Source organism: Camellia sinensis, chromosome 15, assembly GCF_055761805.1.
Source record: "Camellia sinensis isolate YWXY chromosome 15, ASM5576180v1, whole genome shotgun sequence".
Taxonomy (NCBI): Eukaryota; Viridiplantae; Streptophyta; class Magnoliopsida; order Ericales; family Theaceae; genus Camellia; species Camellia sinensis.
This window is the reverse complement of record NC_138975.1, coordinates 43,154,614-43,172,330: the sequence shown is the minus strand read 5'-3', so window position 1 is coordinate 43,172,330 and position 17,717 is coordinate 43,154,614. Positions and strand designations below refer to the sequence as shown.

Sequence of the window (17,717 nt, the reverse complement as noted above, 5' to 3'; positions counted from 1 at the left end):
TACAAATTTCATTTCCGGATAATGACCTTCCTGTGACGTTGCTAGAGTTCTAGTTAGAAACGGCAGTAATCAAGTGTCTTTCCAACAGGACTCCCAAAAACCCATAGATTCGATCAACATCCTAGAAACTAAATTTCATACCCATATAGTCACATAAGCATGTTATCATATAAGCATATAACATCATACATAAGTCTCTAACAAGCGAGACAAACCCATTGTGGTGCTAACCACTTCCCACATACCCAAAGTATTCAAACCCGATACGGTCTGTACCAAGTTGTCACGCCCCCAAAATAATACAATAAAGATAACTCATATGCGGAATAAATATAAGAAATAACATACTTTCATATATCAGAGTTCACTGTTTAACAACCAGTTAAATGCCATGTAAGCTAACATGTTTCCAAGTCATTGCTTGGTTACACAAATTGAGTCTCACTCATTACATCTTAAGCCCTTGGCTTTACAAATAACAAACATACACACATAAGGCATAATTAAGAAGCTTTTGCTTCCCAAAACTCCATCCACGCTATTGCCTTTAAGGAAGCATCTCACTTGTAATTGAAAATGGTATTCCCATGTAGGGTGAGCCAACAGCCTAGTGAAAATAATCTAACACAATTTACGAGGTTTAGCAAAGGTATAAATACCACGTACATAAACAATACCGATCCTGAAACATCCACAAGACCTGCATATCCGAATGCCACTTAGACAAACTTTATTCCATTTTCCTTTAATTTCATTTTCCAGTTCATATATGCTACTCAATTCATGCATGAGTTAAATTCGTTATCTTTCAACAATCAAAATGAGACTACAACTCAATGGTTTTTCAATTATGTAAAACTCACATAAACACTTCAAACCTGCCATTTTATGGATATTTCGTCTGAAGGAATCGGTACCCATTTATATATAAAATTTCGGGTCTTTCACTCAAGATACTCCGGCCAACTTGCTTTAAATGGAGTCCATCCCCTTTCTCCTCCCAAATAAATATACATATGCAATGTATTTATAAATATAATCACATATGGAGTACATCCCCTTTCTCCGCCCAATAAATATACATATACAATGTATCTATAACATGGTCATATTCAATGACACCAACAATGGATTAGCATTAAATCGCCTAATCTTCATGTAATTTCTACAACAATCATAGCTATTCTCTACCGATAGCCCAATGCAATTATTTCTAAAAAGATGTTCAATATCAAAATATATAGTTTATTCAAAACTTCTATATGTGAGATAATGCATATCCAATATCACCATTTATAATCACAATCTTCCAATTTCACGTTTTCAATGTTAATCCCTAATTATTTATGCAAAATAATAATTTAATCAAAATTAGGGCAGAATCCGCCCTTTCACCAAATATTAACCCAAACATCAAAATCAACTATTTTGGCACAACATGATCTTATATTCAAGCTTCATACTCGTTTACCTCATATTCATCAAAACCCCTATTTTCATTTCACACCCAAATCATAGATTTGTCCAAACCACAACTAAATCTTATCATCTATATAATAGCAAATAACTAAGCTAAAAATCATATTAGAGTATAGAAAATCCTTACCTCAAGTTTTGAAGAAAATTTGAGATGAAACTCCAAAATCTACGGTGTCGAAACTCGATCTCTACCGCACACAATGAAGCCCTTGAGGTGATAACCAACTTTGGTGAAGAACTTAGGCCTAAATCCCAATGGATTTGGAGAAATCAAAGAGAGAAGATGACTTCTAGAGAGAGAAGCTCTAAATTTGGAAATTTGGAGAGTTTTAGAGAGAGAGAGAGAGAGGGGTGCAAAAAGTGATCTAAAACCCTAATTTACGGACTGATATAACAAGGTCACTCTAGCGTGAAATACACTTTTCCGTAAATTGCATTTTGCATTTTTTGCTTTCGGCGAGTTGGCCGGGAAGCTCGACCTCCGAAGTTGACTGGGTCAAAATCGGGATCGCTACACTTAAAATACGGATTGTCCTCTATTATTTGAAAAATTACAAATATCCCTTATTAGAAATTTTTTATTTAACAGAATTAATTAAAAAAATAAAATTTCTTACTACTCTGCTATATAATAATTAAATTATCTCAATTATATAAAATTATCTTAATTATATGATTCAAATATATAATTACCGATATATAATTATTTTTTATATAAATATTTTACTTAATGAATTTTAAAAAGTGAACAGTATAGATAAAAAATTGATTTTAAATTGAATTTATAGAATTCAAATATTTTTTCAAACAACAATGATATATTCCTCAAAATCAATGAAGTCTAATGACATAAAAAAAAAAAAAAAAAAAAAAAAAAAAAAAAAAAAAAAAACAAACCACAAACCACAAACATCACTATCATAATAAAACCGACGTCTCATTGGTACTATTAAAGCTCCGCTATTAGAATTGCAAAATATTTTTATTTTTCAAATTAAGATGACAATTTAAAATTTAAAAAAAAAAAAAACTCACATTTAAATTCTATCTCCCACATCATTTCTCTTATAGAATTCCAGGTACAAATAATAAATTCCATCGACATCATCTCTCTCGGACGTCAAGTCAAGTGCCGGCCCTGGTTGGAAAAGATGTGGGGGCAGAGAACGACATTTATTTATTTATTTATTGACTCTAGTGTCACTTCATAGTCTACGAAGACTCAAAAATAAAATAAAGTTATGTGTAGATTTATAGATTTAAAATAAAAGGATCTCCATAATAATCACAAAAATAAAATAATTTTACAACAAAAAAATCTTTATAATCACAAAGTAAAATAATTCAAATTTACAACCTAACAAGTTAAATGGCTTATTTTGGAAACTCACAATTTTAACAAAAAAATTATTATAAAAAAATTAATTCTCATTTTTATTTTTTCATATATCTTTTTATAAAATATTGAAAAATACTAAGAGCTCATTTGGAAAAGAGGGTTTTGGGTTTTTTTGGTTAAAATAGTCACAAAAATAAAATAGATTTTTTAGTTCAATAAAACAAAACATTACATCCAACCCATAATCATTGCATTCTTTCTCTCACAAAAAAGTCAAAATTCAAAAAAATTTCTCAAACGAGACTTTTTAACTCCAGGTTAAAATAGTCGAAAAAGTCAAAAAATCTAAAAGCCAACTAATTTCCCAAACGAACCCTAAAAGTCAAATTCTCAACACAATTTATAATTTTAAGATTTTGAAATATCTTGATAAAATATGATAGATCTGAAAATTGAAATAATAATATATTAAAAATATTTTTGGTACTAAGGTTTGGTTTGGCATCTTTAAAAAAAGTCAAAAAGTCACTATTCTATTTAAGTCATATCATCATATGTAAGTCACATCATCTCTCTACCACATCGCTTTAAACCCAACCCATATTTTATAAAAAATTAAAAAGTACACTTATTTAGGACATCTCAAATAACCCCTTAGATATTATAGTTTTACAAACATCATAATAAAATAATTTTCTTTTTATTTTACTCTATCTTTATGTTAATTTCATGATCTATTTATAATAACTAACTTCTATATTTTTATAAAAATTTAATCTTAAATTCCATCATTTGAGATAATATATACTTGTAGAGGAATTGTCTTTTTGATTGATTAATTGACTAGTAAAGTGTGTGTTTGACACAAAAAATATATATACATATATTTATATTTTTTATTTTTTTAATTAAAAAATAACAATAAAACAAATCCTTTAGTACCTAATACGTGAGAACGCACTAATTTTTTTTCTCTAATTTTTTTTTTTTAAAAATCCACTAAAGTAAAAGAAAAAAAAAAATCATTATTTTTAGTCAACCAAAAAATTTGAATATATGCTTCTTTTAAGAGTTAATTTTTTTTTATACTTTTTAAATAATTATATATTAGAAAGACCTGAAAAGAATTTTTTTTGCTGACAAAAATGAAAGAGTTGATCTCTATATATGTTTAAAGATAAAACTCAAATTTATATAAAACACAGTTGAAATGTGAATTTAAGATTGAATTGGTCGGTTTTATCATGATAGATTATGAAGAATTGGAAATAATAATGATGAAAATAGTTACTTGAATTTGAAATATTTGATACTAAAGATTATAGTTGTACAATAATAATTATAAAAAAAATTTAAAAAAAAAAAAATTCTACTTTATCATATTTCTCAAATTTCATCATTTCAAATATACTTATCCGAACAAATATCATGAGATAATATTTAATTTTATATCAGAGTTGACAAAATTAACGTAAAACTGTGAATCCTCCCAATTTTACTAGTTTAAAACCCATTTAAATTGATCCAAATTCATATATGAATTGTAAATGTGTTCTCTCTTACAAACTTATTTAAACTTGGATTTAAATGAGTTGAATAATAACCCGCAAGGGTAGCCCAGTTGGTTGAGGCCAAGGGACTTGGGGCCTAGGAGTTTGCTCCTCTCTAGGTCTCAGGTTCGAATCCCACTCCCAGCTGTGCTCCTGGCGGGCCACTGCGTCTTTGCCTGGTCGATCGGCTCAGGGCCCCGAGATTAGTCGAGGTGCGACACTCCGAAGGAGTGCTGGCCCGGACACTCGGTCATCAAAAAAAAAAAAAAAAAATGAGTTGAATAATAGTTACCATTGAATTTAAATAAAAAAAATAAATATTAAAGTAAAAATCTCCCACCACCACCATCGAGAACATCAATATTAAACCCCAAAAAACTAAAGATTCTATAAAACTAAATCAACAGTCTACCTTCATTGTAGCTAAGACTCACGTTCCAATAATTTTAAATTTATATCATGCAGTTAAGCTTGTTTTGACAATAACTTTAAGGGAAGTATTTAGATATTCAAGGTGCATATTATATGCACTTGCGTAAGTTCATTGTAATTACTATATAGTTAAAGAGAAAAGTTAGGGATTATGAATTTTTTTTCATGAAAATGATCATACAAGAGTTATGGTCCTTGGATTACCTTGATTAGTGTATGATGCTCTATTCTAAGTGTAATCCAAAGGTCACAAAGCTTTCATGATTATTTTTAAGAAAAATTTTCATGATACCTAGCATTGTTGATAGTTAAATTCATTGTAGATATGATATGCACATGCACACTTAAAAATTATCCTAATCTAAAATAGCTAAAAAATTGTAAAAAAATTAACTAAATTAGTCCCCTCTCAAAATAACCCTCACTTTCGAAATAAAATTTGAGATAAATCTTCACTATCGATAGAATTTTTGCCACCACAAAGCCCCTTTTGACTCCTTCAAACCCACTGTTTGCATCAATAGTCCTTTCGAATAGACATTCAATGCATATTAACAAAATATTCATGGCATGGAGCCAGTTCACACACTGTTGAAGGGAAAATTAAATTTTGCTAGACAAATACACTGTCCATGGAGCTGATGATCTGTACCATATATATTCACCACCACCATCCCACAGCTACTACAACTCTTTAAGAAACTCATATACAGAATCATCACTTCATGGCTACGCCAATTTTGATCCTTATTATTCCATTGGTCCTGTTATTCCCATCCTTTTCATTTTCGACACCATACATATATAGCATGAGTGAAGGCTCATCTCTCTCAGTGGAGAAGCCAGACAATGTTTTGATTTCACCAAACGGTGTATTCTCGGCAGGCTTCTATTCTGTCGGCTTCAATGCTTATTGCTTTGCTATTTGGTACCGTGAACCATTGTATGATGGGAGTCACACCACAGTCTGGATGGCCAACCGAGACCAACCCATTAATGGAAGACTATCCAAGTTCACCCTCCTTAAAAATGGCAATCTCATCTTGACAGATGCCCGCCAACTCAACGTTTGGGCTACCAACACCGAGTCAATCTCTTCAGTACAATTGCTACTGAATGACACTGGTAACCTTTTTCTTATTACTTCGGAGGGTTTAATTCTTTGGCAAAGTTTTCAGTCACCAACCGATACCCTTCTTCCCTACCAACCACTCACCAGAAACACAAAGCTTGTGTCATCTCGAAGCCAAACCAATTATTCTTCTGGTTTCTACAAGCTCTTTTTCGATGAAGAAAACGTCCTCAGTCTTGCCTATGATGGCCCTGAAGCATCCAGCATGTATTGGCCGGACCCATGGCTAAAGAGCTGGGAGGCCGGAAGGTCTAGTTACAATAATAGCAGAATTGCTGTATTCAACTCCTCAGGCCATTTCAAATCAACCGATGATTTTCAATTCACAGCTGCAGATTCTGGAATTGGGATTCAAAGAAGATTAACCATGGATCATGATGGCAACATTCGAATGTACAGTCTAGACGAGAAAAACAAAATTTGGAACGTGACTTGGCAAGCCAAATCTCAACCGTGCAATATCCATGGTATCTGCGGACCCAACAGTTTGTGTACTTATGTTCCCCATGAGAAATCTGGTAGGAGATGCTCTTGTACACCAGGGTACAAGATTAAAAATGAGACAGACCAATCTCTCGGATGTGAGCCAGATTTCAGTCTTTCTTGCAATGAGAGTGAGATTGGTTTCCTCCATCTTCCTCATGTTGAATTCTATGGCTATGATGATAATAAGATCTGTGAAAATTATACCTACAAGAGGTGTGCGAATGAATGCTTGCAAAGCTGCAACTGCTATGCGTTTCAATACAAATTCAACTTGGGTAGTGGTTTTTACAATTGCTATCACAAGACACTGTTGTTCAATGGACAACGTTCACCAAGTTTTGATGGTCACACGTACATAAAATTGCCGAATGCCTCAATCCGATTTTATGAAAATCATGTTCAAGGATTCAACTCAAATTGCTCTCACCCACTTAGTTTGCAGCTTGAGAGAAATTACAAGAAACCCAAAGAAAATGGGACATTGGAGTTCATGGTTTGGTTTGCTAGTGTTATTGGAGGAGTTGAGTTTATTTGTATTTGTTTTGTGATGGCCCAGAATTTTTTTTAAAAAAATAGTCAGTATATAATTTAATTGAGCAAATTTTTAGATTTGATTACTGTGTAAATTTTGTGCGAAAACAGTTCGGTTTTATATTTTTTTAAAATAGTTTCCGATCTTAGAAAATTATGAAATGTTTATATGTTGTTCACATACGAGTCTAGCACGTTGAATAAAAATTTTAGAATTTAATGATGAATATTTATTTTATGACAATTCACGGATTGATTAGTGTTCAGTTTAATTTATAGCAGAATTTGAAATTGAATTTTGAATGTTTAGATCATGATTTGGATAAATTTGTTGGGTCTATTTTGGTGTATAATTGGACCATGTTGGACATATCGGTGAGACATATTATTTAGATTCAATTTAATTTGAGTTAATTTAATGACTCATGTTTAACTGTTTGGTCATTTTTAATTGTATTAGTAGTGACCAAATTGGGAGTTGTGATTAATTATTATATATGGTTAGAATATATACTTGAAAATTGTTATTATTTATTATATAGGAGTTATAATAAATATTTGATAGTTGATTTTATGGCGTATATTGTATGGTGAAAAATTATATATTTTCTAAGAAATGAAATGTGTATATATTTAATAGTGAGCAAAATATTATATTTTGTGAGGTACAAAAATATTATATTTTGTAGTGAAAAAATTATATCATTTTATAAATTCTGTTATATAATTTTAAGATATTATTATAAAATTAATTGTATCAATTAATAATTAAAGAATACATTAATTTTAATGGGAGACAGCCCACGATGGGCTGCCCCCAACCCTCATTTTTCCCTTCTTTTCGGCCAGGACTCTGCTGGAAGCAAAGAGTTCACACACACACACACACACACACACACACACACACTCACTCTCTCTCTCTCTCTCTCTCTCTCTCTCTCTTCATTGATACTCAATTTTTGAGTTTTAAATAGGAGTCTTTAGAGTAAGATTTTGTAAAAATTTTGTAAATAAAAGTTGGAGAGCTTGTCGTGATCTTCACAATGGTATTCTCGAATTCATGATCGGGGGATGTTTTTATTTTTAGATTTTCTTTTTTTTATATTTGAGGTAGGAACTTTCTTCATATTTTTACATTAAAGCTATGTTAGGTTTATTTTGAGAAAATGTGTCATTATAAAAGGTATTGCATATATATTTATTTATTTATTTTCAGATTTTGTTTAGTAATTTTTTAGAAGAAAAATTATGTTGAAATGTTAAGAAAATTGGTATTTTGATGTTGATTTGGGAAAATCTCATTGTGTTGAAATTTTGTTACTAAAAATCTAAAAATTTAATTTTAATAGTTGTATGGTTTGTATCTACATCATATTATGATTAAATGATTTATTTTAAGGAATATAAAGTTGAAATAATTTTTTTTTATCTTTGATTTGGAATTTATTTTTTAGAAAAATAAATTAATATTGATGAATATTAAGTAAATGCCTAAGTTGGGATTATATAGTTGTTTTGAGATTAAAAACTCTAAAAGTGTTACATTCATGATATTTTATGGAAGGGATATGTTGATAATTTAGTTGTGTTCATTTTTACGAAGATGAAAATGTAAGATGTAGACTTTTGAACTTACAACCTTGAAAATGTTACTATTGGGCATATTTAATAATTTTTATGTAAATATCATGTTGATTTATTAATTTTAGAAAGGTTGTGAAATTGATGATTGTAGAGATTTAAGAAAAACTGAATAGGCATGAAATGTGGGTGTATTTGAGAGATGAGACATGCGAAATTATGTTTGGTGTTATTAATTTGGAAGATGGTGAACTTAATGGATTTATTAATTTGATGAATTAAATTAATTTGGTTAAAATTTAAAATCCTTCGTAATTAAAAGGTTGTTATTGGGTTTAATTCCTAACTTTTAATATTATGAGATTAAAAGTGATGAAGCTGACCATGTATAAGATTTGGAGGATATAAGCAAGAGTAAGTTGATATGGTATGGTGTTTGGCCCCTAATCTCACTAGTTGAGTTATATTATCTTAATATTACCTCAAATTCATATATGAGATATTTGAATGGTTTGGTGGTCTTTGATAAGAAAAGAAAAGAATGTGATTTTAGCTCGTTGTGAGCAAATGGATGAATTGGATTAAAATAAGAATGAGTTATCAAAAATTTTATTTTATTTATTATTTTTTCTTGATTTAATTTGATGGGGTCATTGTTGATAATTAGAAAGTGAACACTAGTGTTATATTTTATAATTATAGTCTTGAGAAGATTTTGATATAATTGATTAAATGTCAGAATATTCCTTTATGCTTAATGAGAATTATGATTGAACTTAAAGATCTCGAGATTTCACTTGCATGAGAGAAATGAGAATTTGATTCTATTTATTGTTTGGAATGGGGATGAATTTTGAAAAAATTGTAATTACATTTCATTGATAAAGTATGTGAGTTAGAAATCGATGCAAACTTGAACCCACTTTGGTGTCATATGTTATTGCTATTGATGAACCTATTGCTTAGAAGTTTTGGTTTTGATAACTGGTAGGGGATTGCCATATTCGTATTTAAATAAGGAGATTTTTGGAAAGGTAAGAAAATGTTTGATTTTGAAAGTTTGTTTTATATAAGGAATATTGTTGAATTGTCTTGAAAAGACTAAGTTAGAAGTTGTTGATTTACATGTGATAAATACATGAACATTGGCATTGTTATATTGTCTCTTGGGATTGTATCATGATATTATATTGATAGGGATATAGAAATTGATCACAATGGAGAATTGTGTGGAGGAAATTGGAAATGGAATCTTATGAAGGATTGTACATTTTGCATTATCATTTTATCGAACCACTATTGAAATTGATTTTTAAGCTTGTATTGGAAGGTTATGGTTTTAAAAGAGAAATTGTTTTGTGAAACAAGATCTATTGTTTTGTTTTTGGTAATTACGTTGGTAAGTCCGGATAAGGGAGTGTAGTTGGTATTGGTTAAGTTGGCCTGAGTGTCCATGGTAAAAAACCAGAAACCCGCGCGAATAGGTGTCGAGCCTTCTGGTTAATACTAGTAAAAATGACAATTTGGTAGTACTTGTATAGTCTACTTGCATACACCAGCCTAGGGATTACCTGAGTCGTATTTACCACCTTGAAATTTTATTGAAATTGTTGGATTAATGTGTTTTCAAATTGGCATTGTGCATAAGATTTTTAAAAGATGAGAAAAATATTTTGAGCATAACATGGCATATGCATTCATCTCATAAGACTATATAAAATGTATTTGATGCTTGTTACATGTCATTATGAATTGTTTAATTATTTGATTCAATTGACAATGAGGTAATTGAATGAATTAAAAAGGATGTCCTGTTGCCATTGAAGCATGTTTCTTTATTTAAGTTAACTAGTTGTGGTTAATTAAATAAATGGGATTTAAGAGATGATGTAATAGAATCGTATAGTTTTTGACATGGTGTGATTTCAAGTATATGTATGATTATCTTTGTACCCGCATATCTCTTAATGCTTTAATATGAGATTGTTTGGTGAGCTAGTGGTTGCTCACCTCCTGCCTGTACATGTGTATAGGGAATGCTTTTCGGATTTGAAGATCAAACAATGGATCTTACCATTTCATAAGTGTAGTGTAGTGATGGGTTGTACTACAACTTTTTATTTAGGTTGCAAGCTATTTTTTTTTGTAAAGAGTAGTGACCTCTCTTTTATTATATGCCTCAGGGCATTTCTTTGATTTGTATGTAAATGTCATTGTTGTGCAATAAGAGGGAACATTTATATTTAATTATTCATCATTTCATCCAAGGATGATTTGACATTTGTAAATGGATTTAATTAAGGAATATTGGTAATGTTATCTAAGTAATAAAATACGGGACGTGACATGTTTGGTGTTATACTTATTGTATAGAAACTGTCAAAATTCAAGTGCAAATACACAAAGGTACTTTCAATTCGCGATTGGATTTAGAAAATTCACCTATGATGAGCTAAAGAAAGCAACGCGTAACTTTAGTGAAGAGATTGGAAGAGGAAGTAGTGGCGTGGTATACAAGGGTGTATTGTCTGATCGTCGAGTTGTAGCAATCAAGCGGCTCAATGAAGCTAAACAAGGCGAAGATGAATTCTTGGCTGAGATGAGCACCATTGGAAGATTTAACCATATGAACTTGATAGAGGTATGGGGGTATTGCGTGGACGGGAAACACCGGCTTTTGGTGTACCAGTACATGGAGTGCGGGTCCTTAGCAAAAAATCTTACTTCCAATGCCCTTGATTGGGAGAAAAGGTTTCATATCATAGTAGGCTCCGCAAAAGGTCTGTCTTATTTGCACGATGAGTCCTTGGAGTGGGGTTCTCCACTGTGATGTAAAGCCTTAGAATATTCTCTAGGACTCCAATTACCAACCAAAGGTTACAGATTTCGATCTCTCAAAGCTATTGAACAGAGGTGATGGACATCACTCAAACTTCTCCAGAGTAAGAGGAACAAGAGGTTACATGGCTCTTGAGTGGATTTTCAATTTTTGAATCACATGTAATGTTGATGTTTACAGCTACGGAGTGGTGGTGTTGGAGATGGTCACCGGAAAAAACCCGATGATAGGTTTTCGCACCTCTAACAATTCAGGAGAGATGGAACAAAGGGACCTAGTTAAGTGGGTGAGAGAGAAGATGAATGAAAATGTTTCGAAGGAATTGTGGCTTGAAGAGATCATAGATCCAATGATGAAGGATAGATATGATGCAAGTAAGATGGAAATATTAGTTGAAGTGGCATAACAGTGTGCGGACGAAGACAAAGATGCAAGACCAACTATGAGCCAAGTAGTAGAGAGGCTTCTGTGCCGTGAGGCAAGTAATTATTAGCAAAATAAAAGGCCTCATCAAAATAAATAAATAATATAAAGATTATTAGCAAAAGCCAAATTAAAATTTCTCTAAATGTAGCAAGCAATAATCATCACTACAAGAATTTACACATTTGCCGACCACTTTTGCCGACCAAAAAAATTTTCGTCGCAAAAAAATGACATTTGCCGACCAAAAGTAAATTTCGTAGCTAAACATTGATATTATTACCGACTAAAATTTTTGGTCACAAATAAGTAATTTTTTGCGACCAAATTACACTAATTGTCGCCAAAAATATGGGCGGGAGAATGAAATTAAAAAGGGAGCTGTGTATGCTATTTTAGCGACTAATATAATTTGGTCGTTGACACCAAAACGACATCGTTTTGGTATCTAAATTCATTAGCCGACCATCAGTTTGGTAGGGGATAACTTTACTAATTCAAACACATATTAAAAAAAATCCGCGCCTCTTTCACAAACCTCAATCGAATTCGATCAAAGCTCAGTCGCCACAATCACCTCACCTTACCATCAACCTTGCTGTCCGCCGTCATCGCCTCTCCACCGTCTGCGCCTCCATCCCTCTTCACCATTTCTGTTTCGTCTTCTCCATTTCTGATTCATCTAGGTATTTTTTTCAACTTATAATAGTTTCTCTCTGTTTATATCTCTGTGTCTCACTTTTTCTCTTTGATTTCTCATACTCGTCTTGTTCTACAGTGTCTCACCCACCAGGGCCCTCACCATCGCGATTTTTCGGAGCATCTTCAACTCTCCCTAAATACAATTTCAGGAATATTTCCTCTGTATCACTCTCACAAACTCAGTCTCTCTCTGTGTCTCCCTCTCACTATCAATGTTTGTGTTGATGTTTGCTACTGGGATATGTCGATTATGAGATTTCGTTATGTTGTTTGTGAAGTCCCCCAATCTGTGATTGCCCTGGAAGTGTTTTATTTCTCCTCTTTCTTTAAGTATCCCTTTTTATATTGGGAAATATACTTAATGAGAATAAAAAATTTTGGGTGCTTTTGTAAGTTATTTGTAATTTGATTTCCAAACAAATTAGTTGGTTAATAGGATTTATTCCTGAGATTTTTGAAGTACCCATAAATGAGCCACAAGCTCTACAAGGACTTACCCTTTATACCATCCTTTAGAAGTTGGAGTGAATCTATGTACACAGAAAAATCTCAGGAATAGAAAAATTTTGGTTAAAAACCTTGCTTCCCAAACAAGGGTTAAAAGTTGGAAGAGAATAGTTCAACTTATTTAATGATCAAGAAATTGATGCCCTGATTATATAAAGTAGATACCTTCATTTCTACTTTGATTCATTTGGTATTATTTCTTCAAAGTCAATTATAAACCTTGTTTTGATGATTTCTAAATCATCAATACAAGATTGATAATTAACATTTGACTATCCCCCTTTTTACTAATATTTAATCCCAATAATCATGGTGTGGTTTGCAAAATGGCAATCTTATTGATATATGAGAATGGGGAAAATTGTTTTAAAAACTATTGTCAAATGCATGAACTTGTATAATTGTGAGATGCTAATTGTTGAGTACCATGGATTATGAGAATTGCAACTTTAGAAATGGATGTTTGAAAAATTACATATAGCCTTGATGAGACTAAAATGCTAAAAATTGTGTTTGATGAGAAGTTCTTGCTAGGTGTTGATAGCATCGTTTGAGCATATGGTTATTTGTGAAATGGCATTGGAAGGAAGAGAAATGGAGAAATGTTATGAGATATTAATCATTGCATCATATACTCATTCTATTCATTATCATTTTGCACATCTTGAATTGAGTTGGAAACGTTACATTGGGAAAAGAATGTTTTGAATGAGAACTATTGAAATGTTTAGGGTAAATATGTCGGTAAGTCCAGATAGGGAATGTAGATGGAAATGATAAGTTGGCCTGAGTGTCCAGGGTGAAAGACCGAAAACACGCGCAGAGGAGGTACCACTTCCATTTCGATTAGCAACCGGTAAAGTGGGGTTACTGGTAGTGCTTGTTAAGCCTACTTACAAACACCAACTTAGGGATTACTTGACTCGCATTTACCGCCCCTATTGATTAAAATTGGAGATTTCAAAATTATTGAGATTTTAAACTATTGTTTAAATGTGATGATTTTTAAGAAGAGCATGTGCATGAAATTTCCTTTAAACTGGCATTGCATGGCATCGCATTTAATATTGGAAAGTCTAGCATAACTATATATACTTTGTAAGGATTCCTTATTGGGCTTTATGCTCACCCCTATGGGGTTTTGGTGTAGGTAAAGATGTGGTGATTCTGCTAAGTTGAGGGTGTGGATAATTTGTAAAGAGTAAATAGCTCTATTTTGTCGTGATTTAATTGCTAGCCAACGGTTATTCTTGTATGGGCCCGAGAGGCCACTTTTGTGTAACCGGACTTAAGCCTTGGAAATTGTAGCCCATGAGGGCATTTTATTTATTTTGAAAATTGACATTTTACATGCTATAGGTTCATGTATTCAATATCTTTGAATGTATAATTCACATGTGGAACTTTTGTATAAAACTGGTGATTAATGATGCAAAAGTTAAAGGTTTCGTTATACTTATATAGTGAATGTTAGTTAAAGTATTTCAACTTGATGGATTATTTTCAGGGCGTTACAACTTGGTATCAGAGCTACTGGGTTTGAATACTTGGGGCTCGTGGGAAGTGGTTATTTTACCACAATGGGTTCATTTCGCATGATTAGGAAATGTTTTTCTTTTTGTGATTATGTGATAGCATTCCTATGTAGTATGGATATGGGATTGGACTTTTGGGATGTTATTTGCGCCTATTAGATTCCTTGAGGTCTTATTAGAAGCGTACTTGATCAATACTCGTTCTACTAAGAATTCTTGATTTTTCATAGGACGAATCTCATCACCAAAGGATAATTCGTATGTGTTTATGTGATTAAGTGCTTATGTGGAGTGAATTGGATTATTTGTGTAATAGAATATACATGATTGTTATAGTTTAACATGTGAGAAAAGTTGCAAGCACATTTGGAATTATGTGCTAAGTTGTTTATCTTGTTCCTTAATTAGGATGTTAGGAAGGGTTCAAACTCGTGATGGTAGAGATAGAAGGCGTGGTTGAGGTTGCTGGGGTGTGCATGATGTCACACCCCAAATCCGGGCATGACCGGCCGTGGCCCACAAGGACTCTGCCCAAGGCACGCGTAAGCCTAAACATGAATCCATAATCACATTGAACAACTAAACAATAGTCCAATAATAAATAACCAAAACTCAATCCAGTGACATGCCACAAGCATAAACGGCAAAATCAACCTTAATCAAAACCATCCAAACGTATGGGATATAAACAACCCACATATCAAAATAAGCCTAACTGAACCTCAATAAAAATAAATATAAATATGCACAAGCTTGACATAACAGTCTAAAACAAAATAAATGAATGTCCTAGAGGTCCATGCAAACGAGTCCCTGCTATGCCATGAGTCCACTCTTAGTCCTTCTAACACCTGGAAATGGTAAACAACTAAGTCAGTTGATAGCTCAGTGAGTAGCAACATGGATAGTAGATACAGTTTTGAAAACATGGATCAATTCCAAAATAAAGACATATATCACAGAAACTAGATTGGCATACAGTTTGGTTAGGAGAATCTGTTTCAAAAAGAAGGTTCCACAGTTCAATAGTTAAAATACTCATGTCTCTCAAGAACATGATAAATGACATTTTTCACTTAAAACAGATTACAACATGAACACCAATAATTTTCTAGGTACCAAGAAAATAACAAGTAATATGCCACACAGCTCTTAAGGCTATAACCCTCGTTAGATCCAATACCGAATTAAGAGTCATCCTCAGGGTGGCAACCTAGGCCTTTTCTCTAAGACGATCCGATTGAAGGTCACTTAACTTAATGTAGGTCTTTTCCTTACAATCATTGAGCACTAGAGTCATCACGGCCCAACCCGGATCTGTTCCCTAGTGGCCATAGTTACCACACATAGTGGAATAATTTCCCTGGACTAAATACATAGTTGGTCTCAATAATCAATACACATCAGTTTCGCAAAACATGGCAGTTCATCATTATAAACATGAGACCAAAACAAATAGTTTACAGTATGCCAAGTTCACACATGTTTTAGAAATAATTTGATTCCATTGATAACATAATAATTTATCAAAACAGTTTAGTCATGAAACAACAATTTAATTTTTCAACAGTTCAGTGTAGGGAAACATTTATAAAAATATGTAGCGTGAAACTACTCACCTGAAAACGAAATAATATAATCCTCGAATAGAATATGAAAGTCCAACTAATGCCCTGAACCAAGTATGAAAACTACATGTCACTACTAATTTAAAAATACTAAAGAATAAGAACTAAGTAACCCCAAACTAAAGCGTACTAACACGGCTCAACCCAACTCATCGTTACTCTTAAATATTACCTAAGTTCATGTTCTTCAAGGTCTAAAATCACCCAAGACATGGGTTCAAATCGAAACTTAATTAAAAGTAACTTTAAGACAAAACAGAATTTTAAACAAGCTTTCCCAACCTATTCGCCAACTTTGAAAATTACAAAACCCACTCCACGCTGTTCAAAAAATTCCAAAACCCTCCAGATATCAACTAATATATCCTAAGTTTCAAACCCAAATGGTTTTACTTGATTTGCTTATCAAAATAATTATCTACAATTAATTATATCTAAACAGGTTATTTTCTGCAGCACTTTAAAGAAATTAATGGTTCTCTTCGTATACATGAGCAATCAATGCAAGGCCAAAAATTTAAGAAACTAGACTTGTAACCGGTTCAAATGACGCTGATTTGATAATTTTGGGATTTATACCCAAAGAAAACAACACTCCCGAATTTATTGTTCAAACTAGTTTTTCTGGACAGATTTGAACGCATCAGTTTATATGGATTTTGACTGCCAAAAAATTATAAAAAAATTCATTTATGCAATTCAATATGTAATTGATCTACTGTAAAAATTTCAGTTTAAAATTCACTTGTTTGATATGGTTTCTTGATTTTTAAAGTTTGTAGCTACGTGCAGAATTTCATACTCAGAAATTACACCCTCAACTCCATGTACCCGCTTAATTCCACATCAACTTCAAATAGAATATTAATCATCAATAATTGAAACAGTGCTAACTCAATATAATAAATAAACAAACCCAAAAACCAAATTCTTCATTGAAACAGTGCTACCCATTACCCTTTTCTTTTTTTTTTCTTTTCTTTTTTTTTCTTTTTTTCTCTTCCAATCAATACACTGGAACATCTATACACAATAATCATAGATATAATATATTATAGAAGAACAATACCTTAAAGTTGTAGGACCACAAGATGCTAGAAATTTCTCTCTCCCTCTCTCTCTCAATGACTCACGGCTACTAAGAAACCTAAAGTGGCTATTGTTGTGTTGTTTAGAAAAGAATTGATATCTCACCATTAGGGTTTTATCCTCCAATAATAAATTTTCAAAATGACCCCTTACTAACTATATTATTATTATTATTTAACATTATTATTATTATTTATTTTAATAGAAAATTTTGCTTCTAAATTAGAGATTTCTGCCATAAATTTATTTTAGATTTAACATTAATTAAAAGACCTTCCAAATATTTAATTTGCACTTTAGGATTCACCACCAAAATATTTTGAGATTGTAATATTATTATTATTTAATTATTTACTTGAGTTGTATATTCGGGTTCTCACAAATGAGGTGCTGGTCCATGAGGTTCCGGTGCAAGAAGAGGGTTTAGGCCAAGCTAGTATGGCCGAGCAAGTGGGCAAGCTGAG

At 32.1% G+C, this 17,717-nt stretch overlaps 1 long non-coding RNA gene and 1 pseudogene across 1 annotated transcript; one reads left to right on the top strand and one right to left on the bottom strand.

Annotated features, from left to right (window-relative positions):
- Nucleotides 1–333: 333 nt before the first annotated feature.
- LOC145812770 (uncharacterized) lies at nucleotides 334–1,825 on the bottom strand. Its single transcript, XR_014356297.1, has 2 exons — nucleotides 1,607–1,825; nucleotides 334–700 (listed from the first exon to the last, which is right to left on the bottom strand). It is a non-coding gene; the product is annotated as an uncharacterized LOC145812770 (long non-coding RNA).
- Nucleotides 1,826–5,336: 3,511 nt separating this feature from the next.
- LOC145813403 (putative receptor protein kinase ZmPK1) lies at nucleotides 5,337–11,862 on the top strand (annotated as a pseudogene).
- Nucleotides 11,863–17,717: the final 5,855 nt, after the last annotated feature.